This window comes from Aquarana catesbeiana, linkage group LG03, assembly GCF_042186555.1.
Source record: "Aquarana catesbeiana isolate 2022-GZ linkage group LG03, ASM4218655v1, whole genome shotgun sequence".
NCBI classification, from domain to species: Eukaryota; Metazoa; Chordata; class Amphibia; order Anura; family Ranidae; genus Aquarana; species Aquarana catesbeiana.
In genome coordinates, this window is record NC_133326.1 from 389,928,397 (window position 1) to 389,935,599 (window position 7,203).

At 41.0% G+C, this 7,203-nt stretch overlaps 1 long non-coding RNA gene across 1 annotated transcript; it reads left to right on the plus strand.

Annotated features, from left to right (window-relative positions):
- Window positions 1-749: 749 nt before the first annotated feature.
- LOC141134572 (uncharacterized) lies at window positions 750-5,079 on the plus strand. The gene is made up of 3 exons (XR_012243212.1): window positions 750-875; window positions 2,787-2,941; window positions 3,991-5,079. It is a non-coding gene; the product is annotated as an uncharacterized lncRNA (long non-coding RNA).
- Window positions 5,080-7,203: the final 2,124 nt, after the last annotated feature.

Consider the following 7,203-nt stretch of genomic DNA (forward strand, 5'->3'; position numbering starts at 1 on the left):
AAGAGTTAGAGCCCAAAACAGAAAATAGACTCTAAATATTACATGTCTAATTTGTCACAGATAAGTTTGTTTAGAAGCAGTTAATCTGTTGTCCTTGAATGATGTACTTTGTGATAAAGGTGTATGCTGAACCTGAAGCCCCTGGGGAATGCTCTGGTTTGATGATTTTCTGCATTTAAAACCAAGCCGGACAATGCAATGCTTAGAAGATTTCAGTTTTGATATAAATTCTTCAGGTCTTCTAAATGAATTTCTTTTTAACAAAGTGAATTGTAATTCAAATGCTATCACATCAGATCAGCCTTTGTATAAATAAAGCTTGTTGTTTTATTCTACTGAAATTACTGGATCAGAATGCCAATTGAAATATTTTTTTAGATGTGCTAAAATACTTCTCAGGCAAGTGACACAGTGAAGTCTTAAGAAAAGAATAGGTATGTTTTGTGCAATGTGGCCATTATAGTATTTTTATTTAATTCTCATGGATATATAGAAATATATTTTCAGATAACAGTAAGCAACAGTAAACAAAACTAACAAATTTACAGAAGTGATGGACATTCAGAAGTAGGTGATTGCTTCTTTGCATTTATCACCCATTTAAAACTTCAGATCATTTTAGATGCACATTCATCTCTGTTCTCCCATGAAAGAGATTAGAGAAGCTCCCATTAGTGGTTCTCCTGCAGTCCCAGAATTTTTAAAAGCACGCTTTTGATTTAAGATTTTAAATTATATGTTTCTGACAGGGATGAACCCCAGGGTCCAAACCCAGAGGTCGGCTATTATTCCTGGGCTAATGAGTTGCAACCTGAGTGGACTTCAATGAACTTATTTTAATCATGGATTTCTTCTCACTATTTGCGCTTTGATGGGTTTGTATCCTCTGGGTAAAGTATTGCACAAATGATTATTGAATTTGATGCTTATTTATTTTTAAAATACATGTGGTGTTAATAATTTTATACATAAATACTGCTTTGTGGTTGATCATATACTAGCCTGGAATAATATTATTACACAATATGTAATGTAGATGAACAAAGCCAAATATCAAGGCAAACATTGCAATTTTTAAAGTGATACTAAAGTCTCATTTTTTTTCTTTAAAAATAAAAAACATGTGGCAAACCAAACCACATTTAGGTGCCATTGAAAATGAATGACACCAAAACACGCATGCTACGTTTTGCCAGCATTCCAGGGCAAATCCCAAATCGCTAGATGTGAACGGGGCCTCCTAAACTGCTCCTGTCACATGGTCGTCCTGGAAAACCAGCATTCAATTAGCAAGTGCAGCCAATGACTGCAGTGCTGATCAGTGTATTCTGACAGGGGGGAGTACCCAATGTCAGAATACAATAGTGCAACAGGAGTGATCTCTTCATCTACATTGTTTATCTGGGTGCAGGGATCTGTGAGTTTTTTCATTCAACACGCTGTTTGAAAAAAAAAAAAATCTGTGTGTATTTGTGTATGTCCAATTGGTTGAACTAGATGGACTTGTGTCTTTTTTCAACCAGACTAACTATGTAACTATGTGTATGCCCTTTAGATGGAATTTACATGAATAAATAACACATGAAAGCTTAAAGTGGTTGTTAACCCACCAAGTAAAATTATACCATCCTCTCTGTTTATTCATGTAATGTGCCCCTGTGTCTGTGCCTTATAAAAATAATGCAGCTATATACCTGTTTTCAGAGCACCGATCTTCGCTCACATGACCCGGCGCCTTTTTCCTCTCTTGGCCTGAGAGCTGCAGTGGGCAGGGCCGAGGATGCCCCCGCTGATGTCAGTCAGGAGGGGAGGAGGAGAGGTGGAGAGAGGCCGTGAGTCACGTGAGCGCTGATCGCCGCTATGAAATTAGGTATATAGCTGCATAATTTTTATAAGGCACAGACACAGGGCAGATTACATGAATAAACAGCGAGGATAGTGTAAAAAAATAACAGTAATTTGAGCAGCAGGAGTGGAGGTAGCAGGCATGGAGCTGACAGGCAGGGAGGGAGGGGGGAGAGGACAGAGGAGAGAACAGAGGAGAGAGCGGATAATGGAGGCATGTAAACTGACCGCGGTGTCAGGGCTTAGCAGCCATGATATACTGTGGTCAGTTTACAAAGGGGAGGGCATAACCAGGTAAGATCAGCCAAGTATTTCAGGTGTTACAGGGGGCCAAAATGAAATAGCACAAGCACTGTGCTGTATAACATGCTTTAAAGGAACAGGATCTTTATTTTTATTTTTTTTGGTTAACAACAACTTTAACTTCAACTAACACTTTTTAAGCAGTTACAAAAACAGTTTTTTCCCTTTTATTCTAAATTAATAAAAGCTGACCATTGCTGTATAGTTACATAGTTGGTAGGGTTGAATAAAGGCAATAGTCCATCCAGTTCAACCTGTGTAGGTGTATGTGTGTCAGTGTCGATATCATTTCCCATATCCCTGTATGTTGTGTTCTTTAAGATGCACGTCCAAGAGTCTTAAAAATATCAATATTCCCCACTGACACCACCACTCTTAAACCCCCTGCACAGCTTAAGGTTAAACTGCTTCTCCTCCAATCTCATTGTGTGGCCCTGTGTCCTCTTATAGTCCCTGAGATTAAATCGTTTTATTCCTATGCTGCGATCACCATTGAGGTATTTGAAAATCGCTATTATGTCCCCTCTCAAGTGTCTCTTCTCCAGCGAGAACAGTGTGATTAATTGAGGTAATGTAATTGAGGTCATCCAGTCCCCTTAATAATTTTGTTGCCCTTCTTTGTACTTTCTTCACTCCAGCTCCAGCCCATCCCTTCTGAGGATAGGGGTCCAGAACTCAACGAAATACGCCAGATGTGGCCTGACCAGAGTTTTATAAAGTGGCAGGATTATAATTTTATATCATATAAAATGGGACAAGAGATCCAAAGAGATTCATCAAGGAGAAACAGTCGGTAATAGCAAAAATACAAATTTCTTTATTAAAGAAAAAACACTTTTATAAAGTATAAAAAAAAATTTCACCTCCACCGTGTTCAATTAAAATTGGACAATGTTGTCAAGGCACAGGTAGCTACCACAGACACTCATTCACCCACAATCACATTGGATATAACTGGATCTGAGAAGCAAAGAACCTTATTAAGGAATTAAATCACAAGTCTCAAGAGGTTAAGTACGCTCAATATATGGAGCACTGTGACGTTCTCACAGGTAAATGGTAACAGATCAACAGTCAGATTCAGTATATATAGATGTATATATATTTGGACCAAGTTATAAGCAATCCCCGGGTTGAATTATATTGCAAGTAGATACCGATGGTGTATTTATGAATAAGAAGCATTGGAATGTTCTTGTAATTGACTCTTAAACAGTGAATTAACTGCTATGGTTGGGTACATCAAGATGGTGTGGTGGAAGGGGCTGAGTTATAGTCACTCTATTCCGTGATGTATTGAGGGGTAATAATGTATTGAGGGGTGGCTTGCAAACACCGTGCGATGCAGCCTCCGTATACACTTGTTAGCGACCGGGGCTGTGGTGTGTGTGCAGCAGGGATGGACTTGATGGTAGAATCGGGGGAGGGGGAGGAAGGAGTTGTGTAACAATGTCAACTCAGAGCTGGGTATAAATGTTTCAATACAGCTCACCACTCTCCAGTATTCCAAAACTGTCACATTCAATCTTGGATAGAAGCAATATCTTAACTGAGGGAGAAGGATTCCAGTTCCCTGTTCGGCAAACACCTCATGCTACAGCCTCCGTTCACACCAGGGGATCACACCACGTTACATCCATGGGATGGAAGGAGTGTCTGTGATAAACTAGCTGTGTCCTCACTTCACAAACGTGATGGCATCATACTGATGCATTTCACTCGTCACACGGGTTTCTTCAGAGCTGGGAGGGGCTTGTGATGGGAGTTCTTTTATATTCTCTGTGCACTCAGCATTTTGATGTTCTCAAATGTCACTAACCTCATGCTCTCTTCACTCTACAGACAAACATCACAAGCTTATTAAAGATACCCAGCAAAGGAGTGCAGCATTTCCATGCATACCCTGGATCATTCCTTATGGCATATATTAAACAGAATACACAAAATGTACTGATCAAGGCAACAAAAGAGTCACTGCAAAGGAAAAAGAAAAAAAGATTAAAAGGATTATAGTTATATCCCTGGAGTATATACCATATTTTATGCATGGTAAAATTCTGCCTGCTTTGGTAGCTACAGCTTTAAAATTGCATGCTATTGCTCAGTTTGTCTTCTACTAGGACCCCCAGATCTTTCTCCATCCTTGATTCCCCCAGAGGATCTCCCCCTAGTGAGTAGTTTGCCTTTATGTTTTTAGCCCCCAAGTGCATTACCTTACATCATTTTAACAGATCTGGCAGGAACGACCCTTCGCAAACCCATGCTGATACTACTAATGAAATGTTTTCTTCTGCAAAATCTTGGATATAGTCCCTTTTCATCCCCTCCAATAATTTACCTACTATTGATGTTAGGCTGACTGGCCTGTAGTTTCCAGAAATATGTCTCTGGCCTTTTGAATATTGGAACCAGACTGGCTTTTCTCCAATCAGCTGGTACAATACCTGTCAGTATGCTGTCCGCAAATATTAGGAATAATGGTCTAGCTATAACCTGACTGAGTTCTTTGAGGACTCTTGGGTGAAAGCCATCTGGTCCTGGTGATTTGCTTATGTTAACATTGATTCTCATCCTTCAATGGGGCTGCCTTCTAAAGTTGTTATCTTCCCCCGAACCATATGGACTTTATTACAGCCAATGTTTTTTATACTTCACCATCTTGTGTATTAGCTCCCTACTGAAAGCAATCAGGCTGGGGGTCAACACTGTGTTGGTCTTAGCGCTCACTCAATCCTCATATGTTGCCTATGTTAAGCTTATCTAGTCTTTTCTTGACTCCGGCCTCTGTTAGCCACAAGGTTATGTCCTGTGATGTGTTACTAACAATACAGTTGTGGTGGGTATACCCCTTCTTTTCCTATGTAAAAACGGAAAAAACTGAGGAGAAGAAAGTATTTAGTACAGCCTTCTCTGCGTCATCTCTCACCATCCTCCCCTTTTTTTGGGCAATGTGCACCCCTGAGAGAGTTACAGTAAATGGTTTGTCTCAACTCTCTAAGGCTGGCCATACACAGTTTGAATCTCAGCTGTTAAAGGGAAGGCTGAATGTACCAAGTACCAAGTTGATCAATCACTCAATTTGGGTACAACCAGCCTGTCAGGTTCTCCTGCTACAGCTGCTATCAATATTCACTGTCTTCTCCCAGTGGAGACAGCTTTCCCTGCCCCCACCCCCCTGCCAGGAGCAGACAATTGCTCTGCAGGAGGGATTCCTCTGTCAGCACTGTCTGTGATAATGGGGGAATCCTGCAAATTTATTTCCTGCAACCCGTGGTTGCCTAACCTGGGTAACCTGCCTAACTGACAATTTTGCAGGACAGATTAGGCTGTTAAAGGAACTTGAATGATAACAGTAGGATCAGCACGTTAAAAAAAAAAAAAATTACAGTTGGAACTCAGAATTACACAGGCTGCTTTGTTAATGCTAGTAACAGACTGTAACATATATGCCATTTTTGTTTTTGCCTTTAGTTCCAGAATGAAAACCAATCTGATTGTCAGCTCTTGTTGCTGATAACCAGTGGCGGATGGCCCTCAACATTTTTTTTGGGGGGGCGCAAACAAACTGAAAAGTTTAATTGTTAGTAATGCAGGACTGTAAATAGCCATTTATCAGGTAATTATGTATCATTACTCTGCCTAAATAAAACTGTGCCCATCAAATGCAGCCTCACTGTGCCCATCAAATGCAGCCTCACTGTGCCCATCAATTGCAGGCTTACTGTGCCAATTAATTTCAGCCTCACTGTGCCCATCAATTGCAGCCTCACTGTGCCTATCACAGTAGGCCAATCACATCCACATTTCAAGAAAATAAAATAAAACCACTTAACATAAGGTGTCCTCATCAGTGTCCCCATATACATCAGGTGTCCCAATCAGAGTCCCCCTTTACAGCAGGTGCCCCCCTTTACATCAAGTGTCCCAATCAGAGTCCTCCTTTACAACAGGTGTCCCCATCAGCATCCCCCTATAAATCAGGTGTCCTCATCAGAGTCCTCCTTTACAATAGATGTTACCATCAGAGACCCCCTTTATATTAGATGTCCCCATCAGAGTCCCCCTTTACATTAGATGTCCCCATCAGAGTCCCCCTTTACATTAGATGTCCCTATCAGAGTCCCCTTTCACATCAGATGTCCCTATCAGAGTCCTTCTTTACATTAGATGTCCCCATCAGAGTCCTATTTTACATAAGATGTCCCCATCAGAGTCCCCATTTACATCATATGTCCCCACCAGTGCCCCCCTTTAAATTAGATGTCCCCATTAGAGTCCCCCTTTACATTAGATGCCCCCATCGGAGTCCTCCTTTACATTAGATGTCCCCATCAGAGTCCTCCTTTTCATCAGATGTCCCCATCAGAGTCCTCCTTTACATTAGATATCCCCATCAGAGTCCTCCTTTACATCAGATGTCACCATCAGAGTCCCCCTTTACATGAGATATCCCCATCGGAGTCCTCCTTTACATTAGATGTCCCCATCAGAGTCCTCCTTTACATTAGGTGTCCCCATCAGAGTCATCCTTTACATCAGATGTCACCATCAGAGTCCCCCTTTACATTAGATGTCCCCATCAGAGTCCTGCTTTAAGTTTTCAATATATTTTTATTTTCAAAATAAATGAAATACTTCATGAAACATAGATATAATGAGGGTCCTCAGCCCTTAGAGTGCCACTAAAGTCGTATGTATGACAGAATAGTACCCACAGATTCCAACAATCTTTCTATACACAAATTGGACAAAATGTGCAGTGTGGAACTGGCCTGGAAATTGAATGTCCAAAGATTTCTCAGTATGCAGCCAGAGTTTACACATGTTTGAGAAATGGGAAGGAGTAAGGAGGGGAGCGCTCCACCACCCCAATAGGGAGCATACTGTGGCAGAGTCTTTACCCTCCAAGTCTCCCCGCCCAAGAAATACATATGTGCTGCATGTAAGTATGAGAGAGTCTAGGGAGTTCCCACCTATGGGTAGCGGCATTTGAAGGAAAATACTGTTGGCTTACATGTAAAACCAAAGGCCTCGATAATTTAAAGCAAAATAGAT